We start from the raw sequence: 6,002 nt of genomic DNA on the forward strand, positions 1-6,002 counted from the left end.
ACGTAGGTGATGCACTCTATCACCATGATACTATGGCCTGTTAAGTCACATATTTAACTGTATTTAATTTAATTGTAGAGTGCCGGGTTTGATTACAATTGCTTTGTATTTGGGTTGGACAAAAAGGAAAGAGATGAAAAAAGATGGAGTGGAAAGGATGACGAAGGGTTTATTTGAAGGTTGTTGCTGTCCTCAGGGAAGGCAGGAGAATCTGCCTGCAGCAAATTCCATAGAGGGGTTGAGCTTCACCCTCTAAACTCAACCCTCAGCTCCATGAAAGTTCAAGGGCATTTGGTTTTGCTGTTGGTCTGTTGCTTGCAGATTCACTCCATGGGAGCACCTTAAGGCTTCAGGGCTTGAGAATGGGCTGGACTAGGACACTGGAACCTCAGTGGCTTAATATGAGCCCACATTAAACGCTTCAGTTTGAGTAGGGAGGTAAAGGGAGAGGTGTTGCCTGGAAGATGCTGTGCATGGTTAGTGATTCTCACACTTTGCTGTGCTGGAGTTGGAAAGTTCCTCTCAGATTGGCATGTTGCCCTGGGAGGGTGGGAATCACTGAATTAGAACCCTGTACCTTTTAATTCTCCCACCCAACCCACTCCCCATTCATGAGATATTTGATTGCTGAGCTCACTGCTGAATGGAGTCCAGGTAGCTCCTCAGTGGTTCAGCTGCTTGTCCTGGAGCCCTGGATCACAGGCTGTCCTCCCATATGTTTCCTATTAGGCCAAGTCTTGCCTGCAGAGAAACTGGCTATGGGGATGAAGGGAGAGCGATGATGTTCCTCTTTTCCTTTGCTCTCCATGCCATTTCCCCAGAATTCAGAATTATTTCAGCCTTTATTTGGCTCTCTTGGTTAAGTTTGCACTGAACCATCATGGGTGGAGGAACTCTGCTCACCCACTGCATTTCTGTATAGCTTGTTCTCGGGAAAAGGCTCTTGCTGTCTCCTGGTATTCCTCACAGGCCTCTAGGAATTTCATTTGGCCTTTAAATGGAAAATTACTGAGGTACTACAGGTTTTCCTCACTTGTAGAGTAAGCATAGCTACAAGACCCCAGGGATTCTCTTGTGAGGACATGGAGGTGTTCCTCACACATCCAGTGGCTGGCACTGCCATTCAGCACTGCACACAGGAGGTCTTTTCAGTCTCCCACTTAACTCAGCACTCTCCCAGCCCTCAGTCACTCATTCCAACCAATTAAACCTCCTATTCTTCCAGAGAGAGAAAACAAAAGACGGTAAATTCTTGGCTTCAGTGGCATCCTCTTACTGCAGGCTCCTAAATCCAGTTCCATGTTATGTAGGAAAAAAAAATGGTTTTCTTTTGTCATTTTTAATTTTACCCAGTTTCTCATTCTCTTGAATGCACTTCTTGTTCTTTTGCTGACAGTCTGTCGCTCCTGGTGTTGGGTCAGCCCTGCAGTGGTTGCATGACAGTATTTAAAATGGTAGCAGCTGCTTGAAGTCTGTCTGTCCTCAGGGTCCTGAAAGTGGAACTAAGTCTGTCTTAGCAATGACAAGATGTTTAGGAACAGCAGCCAAGACTTGCAGCAGCCCAGGCTTCTCTGTTTGTAGTGTCTGAGCGCTGCTGACTGGGAGACACATGTTACGACAGACAGCTGACCTTTGGGCAAGCCAGTCTGTGCCCTGGCCTCATCCCTGCTTGTTCATTTTGTGCTGGCTGCCTTTGTGTTTTAGCTTTCCCCACATAACACAAGAGTAACAACAGCATGATACAACAGGTAGAAGGAATTCAAATGCTTTGTGTATACTTAGGGCCTTCAGGATGCTAATTAAATCACTCTAAAGACTCTTGCCACAGTTTTGATGACAGAATGAATAGCCAGGTGAAAAGTCTCCTTATTGTGTTTATAAAAATACATGTTCTGTGTGTTCCTACAGCCCTGGGCTTGGATACCCTTTTAGACATACGCTTCTCCCAAAGCACCCCTCAAAGTATGAGCAGTGACCTCAGCCATTCGTGGGGCAGCTGAGTGCTATTACTGTCTTCATCACCACCAGAGGTATTTATTTGATGGTGCTCCTGGCAGGGATGCACTTTGGAAAAGAGCAGAGATTCAGATATGTATCCGCCTTGTGATAGACACCCACTTAGTGCACCCTTCCAGATTCCTTTCACCAGGTGCTCTGACTGCTTTCAGTTCAGACATTTAGTATCTTCAGGGAAGAAACATAATTCCTTGTGATCTCGCTCATCTGTGTTGCTGGTTTTAAACGGAGTGCCAGAAAATAGCTAAATTGCAAGCATCTATCTGTTGTGTTGGACTTTTGAAGCAGTGTTTCTGAGGACTTGAGACAAAACTGTTACAGAAATGTCTGACCTGGCTCCAGCTGCAGTCAGTGGAAAAAGAGTAACTGACTTCAGTGGGAGCTGGATTAGAACCTAAAACAGTGAGTGCAGTGGTGCTGCGGTGTCTTTCATCTCAAAGCTGCTGGGTGGAATCCAGACTAGGCTGGTAATGGTTGGGAAGCTGCCAGCTGCTAATGATGTGGAACAAGTTGGTGAGTCCTTGCTCCAGTTTGTAGGAAGCCACCAGACAAAACAAGTCCCGTGAACAGCCAGCTCAACCCTTTCCTGGTTGGGTTCGTGCTGTACTGGCAAGAGAGTACTTCAGGAACTCACCCTGATGTGGCTCCTGTGGTGTCTGATTTGCTGAGGCCACAGTGCTTCCGTGCACATTTATCGCCATGAAATTCCCTAGAAATATCCTACATGCTATAAAAACAGTGTCTGGAACACAGTACTTTCCCAGATCTGGCCCACTCTCCTGCTGCTTTGATATAGTCACAGCATAACCACAAAACCGGTCTTCCTCCTTGGTTTCCCTGTGTGTCATTGTAGCTCCTGGAGTGAATACCTACAGTCTGCAGAGCTCTTTATTTCAGCTCCCATAGGTGAAGGGCTCTGTGTGATGAAAGAGCAGACACCTCTTAGTGTGCCAAGAACTCAAATTTAGCAGACTGCTGAACCAAGAAAGAGATCGACTTTCTAACAGTATCCCAGCAGCATGGGAAATGGTGTGAGAGATTGGATGACATGCATGTAATAAGTAAATATTTCTCCTGTTTTCAGATCTATTCTGGAAGACGATGACAAGGAAGGAAAGCCAGTCCACTCACTTGAGGCGAGCAGATACAAGCCAAAATACCTCTTCATTTCACCTGGAAAAAGAAAATGAGTGTAAAGGTGATGACAGCCAAAAAGCAGGTAATATTTTTGCTGTCCAGCTTAAACCAGTGGGGTGCTCAGTGTTGATGGGTTTATTTTTGTGAGCTTCAGAAAAAGTTATTGCCACCTATTCTTTTTAGAAATCAAATCTCCTTTGGGATGTGTTTCATGGATAGGAACAGGAGCCACGAGGCAGGGTATTTCTGAATTGTCCAGAGAGGACGATAGTCTAATATAGGTAAAATGAGTTGCAGGCAGAGAAAATGCACAAGACCATCTTGTGTGCCTAATGCCTCCTGCCCTAAGGTGGTTTTGCTTCTAATTTTGATCTTATAGCGCTCTCTGCTGGGGAACGAGTGGTAGAGGAAAGCGCAGCTGCGAGTATTTAGTCTAGGAGGCAGACACGGATCTCAGGCTAAGGAATGATGCGCAAATTTAGCTTATATGTTTCTCCAGGAAGTTTTTACAACCTCCTCTGTCCCGCCGGTATAAACATGAATTAAAGGTTCTCCAGGAACTGGTGCAGCAATGCATGACAAAAATGTTTGGAGCCTTTAACCATGCTCAGGAAAGCAGCTGTTCTGTTGGGTGGCATCAATCTCCAGGCAAACAAGCTTCTATTACACATTTGTGCATATTGAGGTTGCTAGGTCAAGGCACCTAACTGGGGCTGTGTGTAACAAATCCTCACTGAGCCTGACAATACAATTAGGTTAGTCTTTTCTACCACGTTGCTGCTGGCAATGGTAAATAGGGTAAGCAGTAAATTTCATAATGATCATTTGCCACCTAGTGGAAAACAATGTTGTAGCATCAGTTGTTGCTCACCTAAGCTAGCAAAGAACCAGCTAAACTCAGATTTGGTGTCATGGGTTAGAAGGGGAACAGGGAGGTGCTGTGCTGCTGGCTTCCCTTATGGATATTTTCTATAGCTGATTCTCTTTAACATTTGTAAGACATCGTAGGATGCAGAACACACTTTAGACCAAAGGCTATAAACAGCCTAAGGTTTTCTGACCTTTGTCTGTCCTACCTTAGCCTCATAGAAACAAAGGAAATGGAAATCTGTCCCTACAGCTTTAATACTGGGAAGTACAACCTGATCTGTCTCCTGCATTCGTAACACCACCGCGACAGGCAGTGAACCGACTCCAAATGGCCGTGTTTAAAAGCAGCTCAGCTCTGGACATATCCTTCCCTGGGTCTCAGGGCTCAGGCAGCCCTGCTAGAAGTCCTTGTCCAGGCAGTTTGCTGGGAAGCTGTTTGATGAGTGGCTGCCTTGAGCCTACGCCTCCCTCACACCTCCCTGCGTGGGCTGCTGCCCAAGACAAAGAGCTCTTCCCTTCTATCTGGCAGCTGCACTTGCTCTTGTTTGGCCCTTTGCCTTGCAGACAAGCCCACTGCCCAGTTACCAAGCGACATTTGCAGAGCATGTACAGCATAAGGGCAGGGAGAGAGGAAAGGAACAGGAATAGCAACAGAAAAAAACAAGCTGAGGGAAAGGGCACCCATCACATGCGCACATTCTGCAGGATCAGATTCCCCCGCTTCTCTGTGCCTGTAAAACAGCTGACCAGACCTCTCATATGCCCCATTCACTGTTGTTCACAAACACTGATTTCCCTCTCTTTGCCCCCTATGTCAAACACATTTTCTTCTGCCCCTCAGGTTTCCTGTTTCCATGCTGTAAACCTGCTCAGGCTTCACCAACCCATTTGATCTAGGAGCTGTTTTCCCAAGTTTGTTGGTGGGTTGGAAATAACCTCCTGCCACATCCCAGCTCTCCACAGCTGGGTGTTTGTGCACATGTGTGCGCTGTGAGAAGGCCTGCTTTGTTTCTGTGGGACTGGGAGCATAACATTGTCGCCTTAAACTGGTTTTGATGTGGGGGACTGCATTGACCCACAATGCTCATCTGGTTTCAACCCCCCGTTATGTCCAGGGTCACCAACCAGCAGACCAGAATGACAGAATCACAGAATGACCCGGGTTGGAAGGGACCTCAGGGATCATGTAGTTCCAACCCCCTGCCTGGCAGGGCCACCAAACATACGCCTTTACTAGATCAGGTTGCCCAGGGCCCCGTCCAACCTGGTCTTGAACACCTCCAAGGACGGGGCATCCACAACCTCCCTGGGCAGCCTGTTCCAGGACCTAACCACTCTCCTAGTGAAGAACTTCCCCTAACATCCAACCTAAATCTTCCCTCTTTTAACTTAAAACCATTTCCCCGTGTCCTGCTATTGTCAGCCCTTTCCAAGAGTTTACTCCCCTCCTGGGAGTAAGTTCCCTTCAGGTACTGAAAGGCTGCAATGAGGTCACCCCGCAACCTTCTCTTCTCCAGGCTGAACAAACCCAACTCCCTCAGCCTGTCCTCATAGGGGAGGTGCTCCAGCCCCCTCATCATCTTCCTGTCCCTCCTCTGGACCCTTTCCAAAATCTCCATGTCTTTTTTGTACTGAGGGCTCCACACCTGGACACAGTACAACAGATGGGGCCTCACAAGAGCAGAGTAGAGAGAATCACTTTCCTGTCCCTGCTGACCACCCCTCTCCTGATGGAGCCCAGGATCCCTTTTGCTTTCCGGGCAGCCAGAGCGCACTGCTGGCTCATATTGAGTCTTTCATCCATCAGGACCCCCATGTCCTTCTCTGCCGAGCTGCTCTCAAGGCCCACTCCTCCCAGCCTGTACAGGTGCCGACCAGGCTGCCCAGAGCCACATCCAGCCTGGCCTTGAATGCCTGCAGGGATGGGACATCCACAATGCGTGTGTGCTTATGTGACTCCTGATCTTCTTGCATGTTAA

The sequence above is a fragment of the Coturnix japonica genome, chromosome 21 (assembly GCF_001577835.2).
Source record: "Coturnix japonica isolate 7356 chromosome 21, Coturnix japonica 2.1, whole genome shotgun sequence".
Classification (NCBI taxonomy): Eukaryota; Metazoa; Chordata; class Aves; order Galliformes; family Phasianidae; genus Coturnix; species Coturnix japonica.